The 21,114-nt window shown below is 40.6% G+C and overlaps 1 protein-coding gene across 1 annotated transcript in view; it reads right to left on the minus strand.

Moving 5' to 3' along the window:
* The window catches only part of IGDCC3 (immunoglobulin superfamily DCC subclass member 3), a 107,577-nt gene that overhangs the window by 61,257 nt on the left and 25,206 nt on the right, over nt 1-21,114 (minus strand). The gene's annotated exons all lie outside the window — the stretch shown is intronic.

The following is a 21,114-nucleotide window of genomic DNA, read 5'->3' on the forward strand; positions in this document are numbered from 1 at the left end:
TTAATAAAATATTATTATTTATTAATATTTATTTATTAATATAATATTTTAAAAAATCCATACAATTTAATTTTCTATTAAAATGCTGTCTTCCATTTTTTAAAAATATTCTTACTTTTGAAGCCCATCTCCAGGCAAGCGAAAAAGTTCCCTTGCAATGGAGCTAGCCCCGCACTTCAAAGGTTAAAGGAGAACTTTGAGGTGAGTGAAAATCACTCATCCTCATAGATCGCGCCGACGTGTGACAATGAAACTGTCACACATCGGCTCAATAGATTGGGAAGTACATACACATACCGTCGCTCGCTCACTTCTCGATCATCTCCCTACAGAGAGCGGTGACTATCAGTCACCGCTCCCTGCAGGGATTCCCCTCTCCCTGCTCTGATCCTCCAGTGCTGACTGGAGGAACGGACTGGGGAGGTGGCGGGTACAGCTGGCTCTGCCTCTAGATAGACAGAGCCCGCTGTCACTCACGCAGCTGGGTGGATCTCGACAGCAATGTCGGGATCCATCCCGGCTGTGCCGGTCTCAGTATACTGCGAGCTGCAGCTCGCGATATACTGAGCTTTGGGTCATGAGAGAACGCTAGTATATGTCCTCCTGTGACCTCTCGTAAGGAAAAACAATTACCCCATAGTTCTCTTTTAAGTTCTCATGTTTGTCTAGGAAACTGGAGTAAAGCAGATTTACTTACTTTGATCCTTCTCTTATCGGTACTTTTGGGGCTGCTAGACCAGTCTTCTTCTCCACTGAGCTCCAGGGGGTCTAAGGTATTCTGATGTCATTACATCTAATGCAGGCACCATAGACTTGCATTAGATGTGAGGAAGCAGGGGAATGTTCAACCAGTCAGAGCAGAGGAGGAGAAGAGGAGAGCACTGACTGCTGGGGAAACTTTGATCAGTAATTCAGACAGTTGATCAGTAAGTAAATCTGCTTTACTCCAGCCCTTAGACAATAACAAGCCCTTAACCCTTGCAGTGCGTGGGTAACCTTATGGCAAGGGTAAAAATATTTTTGTTTTTTAATGGAGAGTAACTTTAATTAACAATGGCGTAGCAAACTAGCACAGCATCGAAAGAAAATGCTGCAGGGGCCATGTTCTGTGGTGGCCACTAATGACACTATGAGTCAATAATTCTTATTTTTCTCTACTTCAATGCACCAATGAAAGCATTATTATGATGTGATTATCAGCAGGCTCGTTTCAGCTCACTAGTTTGTTATAATGTGTGACTCATTTGAGGTTATCGCAGGCTTTATTAACAAAAGAATAGCAAAAACAAGATCAAAAAGATTGCACGCAGTTTAACTTAGTGAAAAAAATGTAATGAGATAAATGAAGATCATCCTAAAAAATTCATCTCCACGCAACCCATTAAAGAGATCGACATGTTTTGGCATTTGGGTGTTATTTGTGATGCTGTAAGTTGACAGGTTGTGATTATATTAAGAGAGAATGCATCTCGGCAACGCCATTGTGTTCATCTCTTGTACGGCTGCACCCTGATCAATTAGCACTTTAGTCTCTGAGATTTAATGGAGATGCTGTACCATATGGTGCAGGCTTTTTAGGTAACAAAGAGTTAAACAGCATGCTTTCATTTCCTAGGCTTGCTTGCAGTTTTTTTCCCTGTCCTCTGCATTTCATTAGCCAAGCGTCTCCCCAGGGGGATCAGAGGGGCCAGCCAGCCGGGCCAGCTTAATACAAGGTCACTGATTCCTCTCACCCCGCTGACCCTTGAACTTAACCATGATGTGTGGAGACAAGAGAGGGAGGCCAACTTGTGAAGGAATAATGCAACAGAGGGTTGGGAACAATTTGTGTATTTCACAAGGCAACTCTGAATATTACCACAATCACTGATTCCATGCCATAAAGTAAAATTGAAATGAAATGATAAGAAATTATGGTCATTAAAATTACCTTTGCTAGCCTATGTCTGACTCCATAAAACAGTTGAACTATTCCGCTAAACCAGGGGTCTCAAACTCAATTTAGTTGGGGGCCACTGGACACATTTTTTAGTCCTGTGGGGGCCGCTACTATATACGGTACCAGTGTTAATGTCTGAATATGTTACAAGCGGCAACTGTCACCCATTCAAATTAATGATCGGGTGACAGCTGCTGCATGTAAACGCCTGCACACTGCATGTAATCATATGTGAAAGGATTACATGCAGTTAGGAATCTGTCACTATCCCTGGTTACACAATTGTGTATCCAGAGATAGTGATTGTTTTTATAACTGCATGTAATCACATCACATACAATTACATGCGGTATGCAGGCGTGCACATGCAGCGGCTGTCACCCGTTCATTAACTTGAATGGGTGACAGTTGCTGCATGTAAACGCCAGATTAGGGATTCCTGCTGCAGGAAAACGCAGGTTTGTGACACAGGAATCCCTAATCGCACCTGAAATATAGGTGTGAATGGGGCCTATTATACACACAGAAAAATACAACCCCCCCACACACTAATACACCCCCCTGCACACACATAATAAACTTCGCCCCCCCTTCTAAGCCCCCCCGCACACATTTGATACACTGCCCCCCCACACACACATAATACACTTTGCCCCCCTTCCAAGCCTCCCACACACATTTAATACACTGCCCCCCCAGCACATATAATAATAAACTTCCCCCCTCCCTCCAAAGCCCCCAGCACACATATTAATAAAGCTCCACTCCCTCCTTTCCTTCCAAGCCCCCTCACCTGCTTTCATCCGTGCAGGGAGGATGCACATCTTCATTCCCTGGTGATCTAGCGGTGATCATTAGTAAGGTCTGCACTAGACCTTACTGATGATCCATCATTCGGCCAGAGCTGAGAACTGACATAGCTACGGCCGGAGCTGACAGGAGCTGCTCCGCGGTCTGCATCCGTCGGAGATGCAGACCGTGTAGCTGTGTGCCCCACTTGTCAGCTACGGGCCACTTAGTACCGGCTCCCCCGCCCGAGGGTGCCCGCCGGCCGGGGCCTTTTGTGAAAAAAAAGAGTTGGCCCGCTGGCCGGTACTTTGAGACCGCTGCGCTAAACCTATATTAGCCTGATGCACACTGAGTGGCCAAAAAATTACACGCACCTTTAACTTTCATTATAGCACGCATTTGTCACAGCATCGTTCACATAAGCTTATGCAATGTCACAACATTTATTTCCATACGGAGTTGCATTAATTGTTCACTAAGATCTTGTAGTGATGATGGGAGAGTCGGACCTCTGTGTAAATTCTTCTCCAGCACATCCCAAGGATTATCAATGGGGTTAAGGTCTGGACCGGGAAAATTGTATCTTATGTTCCCCGAACCACTCTTTCACAATCTGAGACCGATGAATCCTGACATTATTATCATGGAATATGCCCAATGTGCCATCAAGGAAGAAAAAATCCATTGATGGAAAAACCTGATCATTCAGTATATTCAGGTAGGCAGCTGACCTCATTTTTGAACCTGTTTAACCTAGACTAATTATCTAATGGAGAGCTCTGACCTATTCGCTTAGCTAAATCCAGGTGTGACTTTTTTTTGGCCAGGCAGTGTATATTAGATAGAAAACATCAACTGATAAGTAAGATTAGGAACTGTACTTTGGAACAGTATTCATTAGCAGCATCATAGTACAGTAATGGTGGTCACTACTGAGGAAGTATCGAGCCTGCCATTGGTGACTTCACTTCTTAAAATGCCAGTTGCCTGGCTGTCATGTTGAATTAATGGTCACAGTATTTTTGTGTCACTTGCCCAGAACATTTATACAAATTGCTTCACACTGACTTTTCTGATCTGAATGCCTTTGTGAGGTAAATTATTCAGTACCATGTATTATAGCACCCAGGACGGTAACACTGAAGTAGCCCTCCTTCTATAGCGTCATGTGTGGCCAACATGCTTCAAAGGCAAAAGCTTTCAGCCAGGTTGTCCTGGGATGTGTGTTTAGGAGCAGTGTGAAGTAGGCTATACACGCACCGGCTGAAATTTGCACAGTGGGTGCCACTGTCGGCACCATTCCAGCCAGAATCCCGCAATCAGGTGATTGAAGGAGCCGATTGGAAAGTTGTCAGCTGAATGGTACATGCACCTGTAGGCTCAGTTCGGGTACTCTGACAGTGGCCACCGGCCGCTGTCAGAATAAAATAAAAGCAGCAGGGGATTCCTCAATGAACGCTCGTTGATGAAGGAATCTGTTTTACTTTTTGTTGCAGGTTGAATGAAGAAAATATATGTGTGTATACCCAGCTTTAGAAAGGTTCAGTACATTACAGCTCCGGAAGACCAGTGTAAACTCATGCACATAGTATGGCTCATGACCCTGTGTACAGGATCACAGGCAGATGCACATTAGTGTGCAGACGGACATTAGTGTGCAAGTGTGCATGAATTAGTGTGCAGGTGCACATGCATTAGCATGCCCGCTCAGCACCAAATGGTCTATATAAACAGGCATGTGATAGGAGCAGACTGCTGAGTGGTCTTCAGCTAGTTCCTGATACCTGTGACCCAACCGGTTGTTCTGTTCTCCTGTGTTTGACCAGGTTTGCTCCTTTGACCTGCTTCTGGATCCTGTCTGCTTGTTGTGCCTGTACATTGGAGATTGCATAATGCCTGCTGATTTTGTACCTCGCCGCCCAGCAGTTACTGACCCATAGCTTGTTTGATGAAACTGCGTCTGTCTGCTGATTCCATAACTTACTGCCCAGGTTTTGCTCACTTCCAGGTTGTATGCTGATGCTGTCTCTGCCGACTCTGCATCACATTGCCTGGCTGTTTCTGACCTTGGCTCCACTCCTGACTATGGTCCTGCCTTCTTAGGCTTAAGTGTTCCTGCACCTTATTTCTGCTCAGTGACCTACAGCCATCCTGGTCTGCACACCAGAAGACCGGACCATCCCGCAACTTCGGCCCTCATGCCACTCTCTGTCCTCACATCTCCACTTTCTGCCTCCACTTTCAGGGTGTTAGATAAGAAAAGCCCCCTCATCTGCTTGATCTCCAACCAGGTACATGACAATGAGGATACTCAATAGGTTCAGTGTCAGTTGCTATTCTGCAATCAGATTGTGAGAGGAAAACAGGGTACTATTTCAAATAACCAAATTCAAAATTGAAGTTTAAATGTATTTCAAACTGTGTTCCAGTTGGTAGAACTTTGAATCCAAAGATCAAGAAAGTGTAACTTTAACCAAATATTTGTTTTCATTTTGGAGAAAAGAACGTGTTTGGAATGTCTGTCAAGTTATTTGTTTGTGACTGTTTCCACTTACTTTCTGTCCCAAAGAAACAATAGGAAGTAGCTAAGAATCCAACCATTGCTGTTATGTGCAATCAATCAGAATCCATTCTGTGCTGGTCTGACCCCATCTCAGTGAAATATGACTGGCTGCTATATGCCAATGTAACTACACCTAGTACTTGAAGAGGAACTAGACTCACCAATTTAATGTCTCCTACTATAGTTACATTTAAGGCATGCCAACGGTCAAGTTGCCAGTGTGCTTGTTTCACCTCTCAACCGAACATTCAAGCCCTGAAATGGCTGGTGTCTTAGCTGATCACATGTGGAGCACCATGGCAGCTACAATCCAAATAGAGAGTAAGATGGTACCTTCTTTGGCTGTAAAGGATAGAAGTTTGTAGTTCCCCCATTAAGAATAACAAATCTTTAGGCCAATATATGTTTATTTTATCTAAGGTTGGCTGCTTCAACTCAAAGTCACATGTTTAGTTTTAGTAAGAGCTCTCGCTGTCCTTCAGTTATGAAGTGACCATGAGTGCATGCATGTTTTGTTTCTTGTAGTAATAAGAATGATTTAAAGTGACACTAAACTCAGAAGTTAAATCTTAAAAATGCATTAAAGTATCTTAACTATTAACACAAAATATAGCTTATTTGTGCATCACTCAGATGTAGATCCTCCAATCATCTCTGAGTTCATGCTGACACTGTCCTTTCTTCTAGAGGGTAGCTACTTTTGTTCACCTGATGGATTGCAAGCTCATATATAGTTTTCTAATTTGTATCGGGATTGTAGTCCATCACAGGAGCGAGCTTGGATCGGTGGCTACTTTACAACACGCACAGGGACCATACGGAACAAGAGTAGCCACCCTCCACAAGGAAGGACAGTGTCAGCACCAATTCAGAGATGATTTGAGGATCTACAGCCGAGTGATAAACAAATAAGATAAATTTGTGTTAATAGTTAGGGCTCTTGAATGCATTTTTAAGTATAGTATCACTTTAATGTTATATCAGTCTAGAAGGGTACTGCTGTTAGGAGGGTATGTTTGATTTACATGCTTGCCTCGCCAAGGCTCCTCTGTGTAGTGTGGTCCTAACTCTAATCTATGAGAGCCTCCATCTTGGAGCATATTTATAGCAAAGGATGAATTGGTGCAGGTTCGCCAGGAGGCAGCCCAACCAATGTGTGGGGCTCCTTGTGTGCCTATGCTTTCAAGGAGGTTGGGCTGCCTCCTCACAAACCTGCACCCATTTGATCCTTTGCTATAAATTTGCTCCAAGATGGAGGCTCTCATAGATTAGAGTTAGGACCACACTACACAGAGGGGCCTTGACGAGGCAGTGCGGCTTCCACATGTTTTGCAAAAGTTGTACAACTAAAACCCCTTTTTTTATCTTTAGTAGTTAGAAAGTGTACTTTTTTTGCAGGCTGGCTGGTGAGTGTGCTGGGAATGTTTGTTTTTGATATACAAATAAGATACATTTGTGTTAATAGTTAAGGTACCAGAATGCATTCTTAAGATTTTATTTTAATTTTATTTTTGATTTACGAAAAGACAGGAGAATAGCAACATACACTGGTACATGAAAGTGGAATAGTTGCATAGCTCAACTTATAAATGAACATAGGCAACTTAACAGGTAAAAGTAATGGAACATATATTTAGCCTACTTCCATGTGCCTATCAAGAGCATCCTTGTTGAGAAAACCATATCCATGAAGACCATCGAGTTATAGAAAGTGTGACTTTTCCTCCTATCCATTTTTTTACAAAAATAAGCAATAGAAGAAGAAGGTGGACCGTAGAGAAAGTAAGTCTTAAGGGTAGATGGAGAGAAAAGAAGAAAGGAATAAGATGGGGGGTAGAGCTGCTCTTTAAGACTACATTTTTTACAAACTTAGAACTTCCTTTTCCAAAAAAAAAAATTGGTTTGTTTTTCAGCTTTATAAAGACAAGCACATATAGCATATAGAATATGCTGTAATCATACCAACAGACATAAATACCTGGATTATTACTTTAAGGTTCTTTGCGCAGTATCCGTTTATCTTAAGGAGAACTAAAGCACAAACCTATGATTTATTTACTGGGAACGGAAAGCTATCATTTCTGTTTCTGATTAAGAGGTCAGCTGAGCCGCTCCAAGTGACTGGATCAGCCAAAGATAAAAGACATTTGTCAGGTACTAAAAGGAAACCTGCATTAAAGTATCAAACTCAGGCAGTGGAGCAGACCATAACTCACACGTCACCCCGGGCAACAGGGACCCAGTAAAATATGAGGCCAATGAAACCAGGAACTGATCAGGTGTGACCAATACACAGTGTCCCAAGGGACAACCTTTGTAAGGTCTTTCCAGTTAAACAGTTCCATAGTGGAAATGTTCAGGAAATCATATTGCTACAAATGATCCCACATGGCAAACATGTAGAGATTTGTATTCACGCATAGGTTACCATACATGAACCTTCTACAAGGGTAACACAGACTGCCATGCCAATGCTTCCTCTGCTAAGTGGTCCTTTCAGCCCGATGTATTTTATATTGACGGGAAAGTATAGTGCTTTCACTGTTCTTACATAAAAAGAAATAAGCTTGCTGTAAATAATCTTAACAATAAATGTTGTTTAAAAAACTTTAAGTACATTATTTGTGCATTATGTTCGTGGGCTCTGTTTCCTGCATTGAAGTGCTACCAATTAGTTGTTCTTTACTGCTACTTTTCAAAATGCAATTCAATGAGTCAGCCAATTCTTCATAAACCACGCACTCCTTGTGTGTCTATCTTATCTCACCGGTTGTTAAGAAAGAGACAATTGCAATGAGACCTTAAGGATAACCAATAAGTCTTTATATTTCACATAATGGCAAAGGTATGGAAAGCAAGCCTCAAAAATACTTTATGTAAGCCAAATCAACCTTGTTTTCCTAGTAGATCTAAAACATAATAGTTTATTTAAGCAATGTGCATCATAAACAATTTGCCATTTTTTAAATAAAATAAAAACTTTTTTAACCTTTTCTTTTGCATCTCATCACTGCTGTTTTCTTTCAGCCTCTTTACCGAATTTGAATAAAAGCTGCAGATTTATAAAGACTGAAAATGACTTTTGAAATCACATTAATAGGGTAAAGCTTATATGAGTTTTTTTTAGAGATTGGGTTTACATGTACTTAAAGCTGAATTCCAGCTTTACAAATGTATATATACTTACACTGGCCCAGCTTGGCACAATGTAATTATATACAGATGATCCCCGGAAGGGCAATGGGCATCCTATAATATGCTTTAGTAGCCACAGCTACTACAGTGTATTACAGCATCTTCGGGGTCTAGGAGCAGCCGCCATGCTGAGCAGCTTTCTCTGTGCTGTTAAAACACAGTGGATCGCTCACTCAGCAAGGTGGTCATTTATAGGATTTCTCTTAAAGAATACTAGGCATTCTGTGATTGGATGAGGGGCAGTGGCATGGCCCTGCCAGAGATCATTTATATATGCTTACATTATGCCAAGCTGGACCAATGTAAATATCAATATAGATTTTTTAAGCTGGAGTTCAGCTTTAAGGTAAACACTGTAACAATACCTCAAAATATGCACTCACTGAAAGCATTATACTTTGCTTTTATTCATATGAAATATTTGCAAGTCCATGTTCCCAAGGCGGGTTTCAATCCAATGGCCTTACCACTGTCACAAGTATTTATTTATATTATTATTGATTTTTCTAAGGACTTATAATTGTCTTTTGCAGGTAGGATTAAATGTAATGATCACAGATTGTTCCACTGCATCTCCTTACATTTTTTTAAACAAAAGTTAGCAAATCATCATGAGCTAGCTTGGTGAAAACCAGAAAAACTAACTGCCAACAGGTATAAATGCCATGATTCCCTCAATTGGCACAATGAGTGCTGTAGGATAGATCCCATCTATACCTGTAGACCAACGTTTGGCTTTAAACTTCAATTATTTCTGCCACCATGTATAAGGATTTATATTGTCAACAATATACTACACCTATTTATAACAATACTAACAGGGTTATTCACAAAAGGGTGAAGAGTTTGGAGAAGGCAGGAGAAGTGGACAATCTAGGACAACAAAGCTGAACTGGAAAGTGAGCTAATTGGAGAATTTTCTAAATTGGCTATTTTGGCCTAGATTGTTCACTTCTCCTGCCTTCTCCACACTCTTCACCCTTCTGTGAATAACCCTGCTAGTCTGTTTGTCCCTTGCTGACCTGGTATGTGGGGACCTGTGTTCAGTTGGCAGACTGTCATGTAATGATAATTGTCACTGTGTATTTCAGTGGTGGGGAATTTGTCTATTAATCATTTCATCCCACTTCTGCCAAGATGGCATAAGAAAAGCAGAAGCTTTGGTATAGATGTCCTGCTCTGAATAGAGGATGCTATGCTGCTACATACCTCAGGCGCACTAGGCGGTGGCTGCCATAAAAAGGACTTCTGTGAACATGTCTCTACAGCCTGAAATGATTGGGGAAAACATAAAACATGTCCTAATGAGCAGCCTCAGATAACTTAGAGAAGATTTAGGACTCCTATATAGTAATTAAGGAAGATCACAGTAAAATGATTTAGGACTCATATATAGTCATTAGGAGACCTTGCAAATAGAATTGCATTAAAACACCTGTAGATTATATTTATCTATAATAAGCAAAGTTCCCCGAAAACACGGAATCCCAAAATAGGAGCTGTCTATAATAATCAAACAGGTAATGATAATGTAACAAATTTTAATGAGAATTAATAATAAAGTAGAAAAACATATAAATACACCTACTGACAAAGAACATCTAAAATCAATTAAAATGACAAAATATTTATATTAACAAGTAAGACTACCATCCAATATGGTGATTTCATTTGGGTGGAAGGTGGCAGCACAGCTCTAACTGTTCATTATTTGAATAGGCAGTTCCTCTTTTGCAGCCAAATCCCTTTGTCCATCTTGTCTTCTCAATTGTCCTTCTTTCCAAGCCAAGAGATATTTGGCATTTGTGGCCCTGGGTATGTGAAAATGTGCTTACATCTTAATTATTATGTTGGTTAACCTTATATAGTTTGATTGTAAATGGACCTTCGCATATATAGCTAGCGTTCACATAAAGCTCCAACTTTTGATGTAAAGTTCCTTTAAAAGTGTCTTCAACTTACCTGGCTAAGAAATGTCTTTGGAGAATTCCAAAATGAAGACTTAATACTGACACCTAATTCTGACATTTTCATAGCAAAAGCACAGACACAAAGCAACAGAAATTATTGTTGGACTTTAAAACAATTGACTGTAACATCAGGGTGTCAATGTAGATATATTTAAATACCCCCACTCTTGCTTGGAAGGTTTCTTTCCTTTATTTTTCCACTTATCTGCTTCTTATAAATGTGTTTTTGTCTGATCAAGTGACCATGATGGACATGTGAAGATTGTGAAGGTAGGTGAGGAGTGTCATGAATAGAAAGTCTTTGAAACGCCAGCTGGTTTTAAAACAATAATCATTTTATTTGTGTACGACATAAAACATAACCGATGCATTTTAGTGGAATGGGGCTCCTCTCTGCTTTAGGGCTTTGGTAGTGTTAAAGTGGTTGGTTTTTGGCAATACAGTCTGTGCCCTAAGATGATAACAGTGTTCTGGAGTGTCTGTTGCGCCTGCAGTGATGAACAGCTGTTTAATAATACCAAATACTTGAAAATGGGAGGCAATTCCCCTAAATGTGCTGGGTATGTTTTATGTCATACACTAACAAAGTAATCACTGCTCTCCAACCGGCTGTTTCCAAAAATTGCCATCAACACACAGTGCTCTATACCTACTCTCACAATCTTCACATGCTTGAAGGGACCTGCTTTTTGGACCCTCCACAATTTGAGCCACCACAGACCTACCGACCACCACTAAAATCTAGTACTTACACGTACACTACAAAGTTAATGTACACATAAAATTGTAAGAAGCACACAAAAAACTGTATGGAGCAAAACTGATGTAAATGTTTAATTGTACTGTATGTATTGTATGAGGTCTGACCTGAGATAGAAAGATACCATATTCAAGGTGCATGATGATGTGAAAGCACCGTTATTATATGTTGGGACTGGAAACCTCCAATTCTTACTTATAAGGACCAAGGATCTCCCCTCATATAAGGGGTCACTAGTAGCCTATCCCCAGGAGCTTTGGTTCCCTGTGGGTGCAACGGTGCTTCAGTTGTACCCTTCTTGCCTGGTGAGTCCACCTCTGTTCCCTACATATTTCATTAAATATTTTTCTCTTAAAGGCTATGTGACATGAGGATGCCAAATATAAAATAATAAGAATTAAAAAATAAAGTTTTAAAATAAGGGGGACACATATGATCATTCCATAAGACTAAATCAGTTTCCATTTTGTACAGTGTACAATAATGTGACAAATCCTCTACCACTGTCTACAGTGCCTTTCCACTTTTCTAAACTTCCAACTAAACATGGTCCCTCAAAATGCCTTCGTTCCCCGAGTCTTCATGAAAGGTCTAACAATAAAAATACCTACAGCAGATGTGTGGAGATATGCTACCACAACAATTCCTCCGATGTGAACTGATCACTGCCACAGGCACTTTATGGCTCCTTTAAATAAAGATTAGGCCCGCAGTGATCTTGTAGGCAGGTGACGGGTTAAAGAGCGGGTCACTGTGTCTCATGAACAAATCTCAAGTTAATTGACTCTCTCAGCTGCATAGAAATAACATGTGTTTATCACAAACTCAACCCCTTCTGTCATTGTCCATCTCCCCTGACCTGTGAAAATGAGCCAGTGACAGGAGAGCGAACACAGTCCTGCTTCAAAGGGACATAAAGGGCCTCTGCACAGGAAAAGAAGGGGCCCCATTAATCTTAAAGGTATAAAGTGAAACAGGGGGATGGGAGCAGTGCTTGGAGCATAAAAGTCATAACACTGATCTTGTATGCCTTTAGAGGGGTTTTTTAGCTAGTAATAAAGATATATAATAAAGAAGAACAAATCTTAAACTTGTGTAAAGAGGTTTGTATTTAAAATAAAGAATATGTGGATCAATGCAGAACGGAAAGTAGAGACAGAGAATGTACACTTTTTATTTTGTTTAACTATTGTTTGGCTATAGCAGAAAATATGTTGTGATATCCTTTATAGGTGGAGTGAATGGCAGTGAGATGGAATTTTGACTGGTGAACTGCACAGAAATCACTGCACAGAATGACAGTCAGCATTTCTACCTCTACAAGTACATTAAGAATAAAAAGCCAATTATGGCTAATGCAGTATATGTCTAACTTTTACCAGGAACATTTATTTATTCATTGTTATTTCTATATTTCTAAAGCACAAACATTGTTACATTTCACATATTTACTCCAGTCTGCTATCTGCTATTGTCTACATTGCAAACATGACGGCACACTCTAGGGTCAATTTAAGCAGAAGCCAAAAAACTAACCAGTATTTCTAGGCAGGTTTTCCCTTACCCAGGTCATGGAATAGCATCTAGTAGTTGGTCATATCCATCTAGATTTGTTCTGTAATTTTAAAGACATTTCACCCATCATTAAAATGGCTTCCTCAGTTTAAAGCCCCACTTTGGGCAACATACGACCCCTCTCCCACCCCCTCTAAACAATCCTGCACGGGTTATTTTGTTTTTACCTGGTGAATCAAGTTATACTCACCTGAGTCCCCTATCCAGGCCCCTTGCCAACTCCGGTGCAGGGGACTGCTTATCTAGATGCTCCTTGCTAGCTGGTCCCCGACAGTTCCCTTGCAATGACATCACTTCTCTCCTGGTTCCCAAGAGGACCCCACTGCTGGACAGCCAATAGGAGGTGTCCACTTTACAGAGGCAGTGACATGGACACCCAAAGTAGGACATCACATGACCACTGCTTTAAGTAAGTAAAAATGGCATTCAGTTTGTTTTTTAATACAGCAATCATTTACAGGGGGGTGGGACGGAGGTTATCTCTATCCCAGAGACAGGCTATAACAAAATGACAAAGCCACTTGGATGAGTGGGGAAATGTTATCAGCATTACAGAACAAGGCAGCTGACTTGCTGACTAACCACTAGTGGCAGGTTGGGTCCGGAAATTGGAGCAGCCATGCAAACACAAGGGGAACCATGCAACTATGAAGATAATTATCCTACTGGAAACCACACCTAGATTACAGTGCATACTTTTTTCAATAATTATTCCAGATCAAACAAATATATATTGCCAAGTGTTTCTTAACATTTTTGCCCAAGCAGTCAGCTGGAGTTACAGTCATCATGTTTTTTAAACAGCTCCCACTCTCTTAGCTCCACTACCCTGAACTTCGTGTCGAATGCAGGATCCCAAAGGACAGAGCAGTCTCCAGCAGCTGTCCATCTACTAGCAAGGAGAAGGGAAAAGGAAGGTTCAGGTAGGAGGATAGTGGCTTGTCTCGTTGTCCCTGTGTGCTTGTGCAGACACACAGTTTATTAATACACGCAACGATGGTTCCATAGGACCCTGCAAGGGAAAGGAGCCACCCTAAAACACGATATCAGGACCAGTGTTCAGGGGACCAGATGATTCTGCAAGTAGTTAAAAGTTTTACATTTCCATTGTAGGTGATTTAATTGGCTTAAAAACCTTTTGACTTTAACCTCATGCCGTGCTCGCGCGCGCACGGGCAGGAAAGACCCGCTCGTTACTACAGCCGTTAACGGCTGTTTCACATACAACCGATCAGCGGCTCTATAGCCACCGATCAGTTGTATGGCGTGAATTTCGATGGGAACTGTTTTTTTAAAAAAAAATCTGTAGTTTTTCGTTAATATATTAAAAAATGAAAACCCCAGTGGTGATTAAATAACACAAAAATAAAGCTCTATCTGTCCCCAAAAAAGGGTATAAACTTAATTTCAGTACAGCGCTGCATGACGGAATAAATGTCAGTTAAAGTACCGCAGCGCTGAATACTGAAAAATGGCCTGGATGGGAAGGGGGTTTAACACACCGGATGTCAACTGGTTAAAGAACTTCAAAAAATCTAAAATAAATTAACCATTGCAGTGGGCTACCCCCACACTGCAAGAATTAGGTGCTCAGAATAAAGAAAATATAAGCACCTAATCTTTGGTCCTGAGACAGTGATCGCTCACCTCTCTTGCTCTCCACTCTAGCAATGAAGTGTCCCTTGTCGTGCTCACATCTAATGTGGCTGCATTGGACGTGATGACATCAGCAGTCTTTAGACCACTGGAGCCTGGGGGAGAAGAGACTACGGGGATCAGTCTAGAAGCAAAGCGACACTGAGAATCAGGTGAGTATATTTTATTTGTTTTAACCCCTAGACAAAAATGAAAAGTTAACCCTTGCAGTGCAAGGGTAGCCTCATTGCAAGAGGTAATTTTTAGATTTCCTGGAGTTATTGTTTAATATCACTTTAATGTTAGAGGTGAGGCTTGGTTACATGTTAAGGTCAAGATAGGTATTAAGAGGAGGTCTGGTGTTAGTAGTATATTTTAATGGGTTGGGTTAAAAGTAGGGTTGCACAGATACCAAGTACAGTACTCGGTACAAGTACATGTACCGATACTTTTGAGCTCCAAGACTACATTAGAGAAAAATGCAAAAATTAGGAGGCAGCTATCATTTGTAAGGAGCACACGGAGCTCCTGGGATTTGTACATCTCTGTTTTAATGTACGATTTTGTTTTTATAAATATAAATAAAGGGATGCAAAGATACCAGTTTCGTGAGTACGAGTACTGGTACTTGCCGAGTACTTACAAGTACGAGTACTGATACATTTTTGTTTATTGTCATGTGACAGTTTTTCTAAAACAATACAGACTAATGATTTCAGGACAGTGGTGGAGTGCCAGAGCCAGGTCCCAGCCGCAACCACTGCAACCCTGGTAGTTCTCATGAAAATGCCAAGTATCTGCACTGGTACTCGAAAAGTATCTGTGCATCCCTAGTTAAAAGATAGGGCAGGTCAAGTATTAAATGTTAACACTGCGTCCTATGCACTAAGAACTAATGTACTGCCACTGGAATACAGTCAATCATGGAGTGCTGCAGTTGCAAGTTGCTCTTTAGTTTCTTCCCAGCATCCTTCTTAGAAGTTAAGATTTATGTTTCATATTCATATTCCTGTTTTAGGAATTTCAAGGTTTTCTTGAAGTGTTACATCTGAATGTCAACTAAATATCCATGTGCCAAGGCCTCGTTACACCTTTACAGTAGTCTGACTAGTATATGATAATTCTCTCACAATAAAAAGAGTGCATATGTCATGTAGAATGAATGGTTCACCTTAATTTGAGGCAATGTTAAATTGAAAAGAACTTTGTTTATCATCTGTACAGATAATATGAAATTATTTCTAAAGAAAAAGTACTGAACATTTGGCAATGAGCACTTGCTAAAAGGCTACAACATGCAGCATACAAGAAAAATAAAGGTCCCAAATGTCTCTCAACCCACATTCTGGATACCCTTAGACTAGTATGCACTTCAATACAAAAGTATGAGTAACATATGCATTGTTACAATGTAGCTATTATATAAAAGTTGATGTAGTAACCAGGCCAATATATACACTCAATTTTATATATTCTACAAGCTAACATATAATATTGTATTTAGTTCTCTAGAGTGTTTGCCCTTTACCACCATTAGAAACAGCAAAGTGTTTATGTCCCATGGATCTAGAAACAGTTATAACTCCTATTTGCTTCTAAAAAAAAAACCCTCCAAGCACCACCAACTTTATGTCACACAACCTCTAGTACTGAGAGGGAAACAAAGACTGGAAAAAGGACTGCCGTAGGCAGCCGAGTGAACGACCGACCTGAAGCGTAGTGAGCCGAACGCTGTTTGGCTATTCACTTCAGGCTGAAATCAGCCGTACATCGGGTTCCTTCTGCACTTCGGGTCGGCCGACCCGAAGTGCAGAAGGAGTTCGACTCAGCCAATCCAACATTTGGATCGGTTAAGCCGAACCTCCGGAAGGCTACTCGCTGCTGTTCGGTCTATTCTTATAGATGTCGAACAGCAGTAAGTGAATAGCCGAATAGCCGAATGCCGGCATTTTCGCCATAGGAATGCATTGCTAGATTCCTATTGGCTATTCCAATTAGCAATAGCCAATAGCAAACCAGCTATTGCACCCGCCCTCTGCTGCTGTCAATCACTAGTGGGGACCTGATTGAGAACTGCAGGTTCCCTCTGCTGATTGACAGCAGCAGTGGGCGGGTGCAATAGCTAGTTTGCTATTGGCTATTGCAAATTGAAATAGCCAATAGGAATCTAACAATGCATTCCTATAAAGCTAGCTTCAGTATAGGTTGGTACGGAAGGTTTCAGTGGCTGTGGACAAAATCTGTAGTCATGCCCCATTCCTACATTTTCCATAACAAGGATAGCCTATAGATAAAACGCATCTATGTATTATTCAATGCAATAATGAAACATTCTGTGGGGTAACTATGGGGGAAGGAAGAGTAATATCAGCTCTAGAAGTATCTCAAGTCAAAGTCACTGCTCTAGAAGTATGTTGATGAATTCACATGTGCTTGGTCACAGCAGCATTTTTGTGCTACAACACACATGTATCCACCAAACACTTTATCATCAGTTGTTCAGCTGGACTAATCCTGTAAACGCATTGATATGAGATCAGTCATGTATGTTCTTACTCTTGTAGTAGCCCTAGAGATGGAAAATAACTACATTGCCCAGAATATAGCTTGCTTTCTCCAACCCACATACACTTTCTATTTAAATATAATTTCCTTTAAAGACATGGGAGTTGAGTTTCTTTGTCCAAATTGCCACAAACTTGTGGAATGATAATTATAGATCGACTGTGTATTCCAGCATTCTGGAATTTGTGTAGTCAGCACTTTATCTCATTTATGCCAAGCTGGCACACTAAAAATGAACAGAAACTTTGGTGTTGATCTCTTTCTGTGAACAGAGGATCCTCTGCTTCCACATACCACTGGCGCAACAGACAGTGGCACCCGTATAAAGGACAGGACTGAATTTCCACCTCTGTGAACTTTTCTTCACGAGCAGAAATAACTAAGGTCCACATTAAAATCCTTCCTAATGAGCAGCCTCAGATAATGGTGGGATGTTTTTAGCTGGGTGCCAGCATGATGCTTGGGTCCCTTTGCCTGTAATTACATTCCTTTGTTGTCGTTGACTAATAATGCCTTGCATGGTGACCCATAAAATCATGCATCCTCTTTGTCTCACACTAATCCTTTTAGATTTCATCCTGCTTATAAATGGTGCCATTATTGATGTCAGCGGCTCATGATCGAGACCCTGAAAGGTTAAATCTGCGCAATATGCACCAACCCGTGGATGCAAATAAGCAACAGGGAAGGGGACCTGCACCCAGAGTTCATCCTTAGCCAATTTACCCGACGTGTTCAGCAGAGCAGCTGACTACATGTGAAACTATTCAACTGCTTATCACAAAACACAAATGTTTACAAATTGAGCTTTCATCAGCATTCCCTAAGGTTTTCATTACATGGAATATGTTTGTATCTGTACACTTTTCCTAAAGCGCTAGTCAGCCAATTTGGGGATTTTTAGAGAAATAGGACAATAGAAAGAATAGAAGACATTAAGAAGTCACTTGCCTCTCTATAGTTGTGATAAAATGCAGCTTTTCTTATCTGTATATAAAGTATGTAACACATACAGAATTAACACAGAAAATATCTCAGATAACATGACGGTTGTTTAAGATTATCATGGGCAAGAACTAAGGGTGCATGTTCTTATATTTCCAGCCGTCACAACTGAAAAAAATGGGGTTGGTCATTTATCACAGATATATATCCATGCCGGCCCTATGAAAGCCTTAAAGGGTAAATGTAAAAAAAATGACATGTTTTTTATAAATTGTTTTATGTATATAATTCATGGATAAACAATCAGGAGATTATCAGAACATAAGTTAATTAATTACACAGGTCACTAGGGAGAAGCTATAAAAATATGTATTTTTATGCGGTAATGCTATCTTTTAATTTGGCAGTGGAGGGGAGGTTTCTAAACACACAAACACATCTACATTTAAGTATGTTTTATGTTACAGATAGGTAACATTAGCCAAACCATTAAACTGGACCTACAAAGCCACCAAATTGTATGTGTTCTGAATCTGATATACAGTAAGTTCCCATTTGTTGGGTAAACTACCACTAATTTGTTTTCCAATGCCCAGAGTTCCCGAAACAGATCCAAGCAAAGGGCTGTATAGCATAGGACAGGGCTGGACAAATCCCAAGAGCCAGCTCCCCAATGCTCCTTAAAATTTATAGCTGGCACCCAACGTTTGAGGTATTCTCTAGTTAAAAAAGGAGCAGGCTCCTAAAAAAACTCCTGCTGGCGCCTGAATTGGGGAGCTGCCTTCTGAATTCCATATTAATTTGTCCACCCCTGGAATATGCAAACATATTGTAGGTGTGTGTTTTAAGAGGGTGTAATTGAATAATGATTACAATAGCCATACTATCCAATATTAATAACAACTAATCAGTGAATACATTAGCAAACTGCTAAAAAACAGTTAATTTCCAGAATATGAAATTATTAGTGTACTATAGTTATACAGCACATATATAATTTGTAGCAGTTTTCATAGTATTGAGAACCCTTTACTTTAGTCCCTACATCTAAAGAGCTCACAATCGAATGTCCTTACCACGCTTACAATTATACAGATAAACACTCTAGAAATTTGGCCAGATGTCAGTTAGCGTTGAGTTTGTTTCCAAATAGGTGCAGCTGAAGAAAATCCACAAAAATACAGATATAACATACAAACATCTTGCAGGTATCATGCCCCTGTGGGAGTTAAACCCAGATACAAATACTGCAAAGCAAAACCACTATTCACTTAGCCACCATATATGCTATGACCCCCTTCAATTCCTTCAAAAAACTGTCACTCTCGTTTTTGTTTTATATGCATCATATTTTATAAAGAACCTTGAAGTATCTTCATAAAGAGAAGCCCATTGTAAATAACACCATGGCGGTCTTCGTGAAGAGTGATTGAAAGCCCTGAGCACATCAATTTCTTTGAAATCTTATTCTACAAAACACAGATTTTGATTCCCTTTCTCCAAATTATCATCATTAGCCGGAGGTTTTTAATTTCCCTTCCTCCATATATAAATAACTAATCTCTGCCCATGACATTTGTTTTCTGCCACTATAGCACATTTATTGTGTCATCCTGACCTCCCCAAGGTGACAGAGCAGCCTTCTTCTGTGCCAGAACTTCCAAATACTATAAAAAATAGATACCAAAGACGCATATTACTTATGAGGACAGCAGAAAATGTTAAAAGCTGTTTTTACCCATTTCCATTGGCAGGTACTGACTTGTTCAATTTAAATATTACCTGTCACCTACAGAAGAAAGCATTGTCAGGATCAAACGTATACCATGTATAGCTAGGGCACAATTAACTACATAACACTGAGGAGCTGGCTGAGGGGGGAGCAAACAGTTTATACAATAAAGCAGTGCAATAAGCAAAGGTGAAGTACCATAGCCCACGGCAACCAATCAGATTTGTTTTTAGTGATGTTGGCTTGGTAGAAGATGAATCCTGATTAGTTGCTATAGGTTATTATTACACCTTGCACTATAATTTATAAACCTGGCTTATATAATACTGACAAAAGTGTGCCCGTGCATTGAACAGGCTCAGTATTGGAGGGTGCATCATAGTAGTGGTGCACTGGTACAGTGAGAGGTAATGCTGAGGCACATGTTGGTGGAGTGGTGAGTGGGCTGGGTGTAGACATGATGGGGCATGCAAGTGCAGTGGTAAGAGTGACTTGCCCTGCTGTGCCTGTATGTTTGTGGATAATGGTATGTGAGACCAAACAAATGAAGACAGCCAGGGTTACCTCAAAGGATGAAATCTTCAAGTTCAAAGTGGCGCACAGACATATACAACAAGGCAACATTTCAGCGGCACAATACTGCCTTCATAAGGACTTATTTGTACATCCTATTGCCCTAGGCACACCTGAATTATGGCACCCTTTTGTAAAAGTTTTGCCCCCTGTGCCATGTAGCAAATTTTTATATACAGAGAAACCTTTTATCTTTAGAGACCACCAAATATGAGAAAGAAGAGAGAGTTTTATGTTTCTTGAACTTTATTGAGTCCTCTGACTTCTCTCAACATCCCTTGCCCCTCCCTCCTACTAAAGTATTCTTCCTGAATTTAGCCACATACAGTATGTCTAGAGGTGGTCAGGAGAGGGATCCAGAATAAGGAAAATGTTATGGAAAAAGTTTATTCAACGGCTTGAGGTTGCCCCATCAGATACTGGCCCACAAGTGCTCATATAGGCGATTTATCCATATTTTTACCACCCCTCCACCACCACCACCAACCTGCAATGTTACATGACAGCCGTTCGAGGTGGTATACATGGGGGCAAATTTATTACAGCATGTCACATTTGGCAGGCAGGGCCACTTGCCAAACGTGTCCTTTGAAGTTAATGGGACCACATTTCAACTGCACACCAAAGGCTTGGTACATTGTTATTTCAATGTAAAATCCCCCTTGGGATAAAAAACAATAGGCATTCAGGAGGCGACAGTATCCCCTGTGAATGCCTGTGAAGGAGCTCTAAAATGCCTCTGAAAAGCGATCCACTGCAGAACGCTTTTCATAGGTGTGTGTAAACCTGCCATCCACATCCGTGTGTACAAAACATCTATGCCTGGAGTTTAGCTTTAAGCGTGCAGATTTCATTCTTTTATAGCACAGTAAG

The sequence above is a fragment of the Nanorana parkeri genome, unplaced genomic scaffold, assembly GCF_000935625.1.
Source record: "Nanorana parkeri isolate BGI_ZX_2015 unplaced genomic scaffold, ASM93562v1 scaffold1720, whole genome shotgun sequence".
NCBI classification, from domain to species: Eukaryota; Metazoa; Chordata; class Amphibia; order Anura; family Dicroglossidae; genus Nanorana; species Nanorana parkeri.